The sequence below is a fragment of the Sinocyclocheilus anshuiensis genome, unplaced genomic scaffold, assembly GCF_001515605.1.
Source record: "Sinocyclocheilus anshuiensis isolate Anshui unplaced genomic scaffold, SAMN03320099.WGS_v1.1 scaffold690, whole genome shotgun sequence".
In the NCBI taxonomy this organism is placed as follows: Eukaryota; Metazoa; Chordata; class Actinopteri; order Cypriniformes; family Cyprinidae; genus Sinocyclocheilus; species Sinocyclocheilus anshuiensis.
The window spans coordinates 1-1,386 of NW_015547715.1; positions in this window are offsets into that span (position 1 = coordinate 1).

The following is a 1,386-nucleotide window of genomic DNA, read 5'->3' on the forward strand; positions in this document are numbered from 1 at the left end:
GCCTTAAAAACATCCTTAAAATGTTTATCATCTAACAGCGTGCTGGTAAAATGCCAATAGGCACTTTTTGGTTTTACACAGTCAAAACACATCTCACATTTCACAAGACTGTGATCAGAAAAACAAACTGGAATAATTGAACACTCTTTGAAAAAATTCATTTGATGTTTAAAACCATAGAATCTATCTAACCTCGCCAAAGATAACTGATTATCATACACATGTACCCACGTATATTGTCTTTGCATATAATGAAAATTTCTCCAGATGTCAACAATATCATGGTATTTCATCAACTGAACTAACCTTTTACGTGACTGCATATGTGGCTCTATATGATTCCTATCTAGCACATGTTCAGTACAATTAAAATCTCCACCCAACAGTAAAAAATCTTCAGGATCACAATCACTTAGACTTAACACAGAGTGTTTAAAAATAACATTCTATCAACAGCAGAGTTTGGAATATAAACACAAATCAGTTCAAAAGAACAATTTTTTCTCATAAGAGGCTTTAATTTTGAGCAATCTACCTTTAATTATTTCCTCAACTTTATAATGTATAGGTATGAAACTCTTTGAAAACAAAATGGCAACACCACCACTAACTGACGTAAAATGACTCAGAACTGATAGCCAGTCAAAACCCATTGCCCACTCCACAGCATTTTCTAAACTGCTGTGAGTCTCTTGCAAAAATAAAACATTTAATCCTTTCTGTGTCATTATATCAAAAATCTGCGTTCTTTTCCTACTCTCTCTTGCACCATTAATATTTAATGAGGCAAAATGTACTGCTCCCATTAGAAGGAAAAGAGACACCCCCCAAAACAGAACAAAAAAAAGCAAACCCAGAAAAGAATAATAACCTTTAACCATTCTGACTGCTTTCACCTTGTTCTGACTGAGCATTTAATTTGGTGAGAATTTTTTTCAAAGAAAAACTTCAGGGTCAGAAAATTGGTTCTCGCTTCTAAACAATTTAACTTTCTCGATAAATTGTGGAATGTCTAGAAAAAAATCCTAATCCTCAATCTTCTCGCGTTTTGTTGTCACCTTTAAAAAATGCTTAATGTCATCTACATTATATACTTGATACTTGAAGCCGCTCCCAGGCAAACTACCCGTGAAGCTGCATTCTGACCCCTCACCCTCACTGTCCGTATCAGTCTGACTAACTTCCCGAACATCAGGTTTTTTCGTCGGCTTACTAGCATGTCGTTCCATTGACTTCCTTTTTTGCGGTGCTTTGAAAGAATAATCATCCAATTCAAGTACCGATCCACCCAAATTCTGGTCCATCAACATCTGTTCTCCAGAATCCACCACATTGTAGCCATCTTCTGATTCTACCAAAGGGTCTATTATCGGTTCACCCTCTACG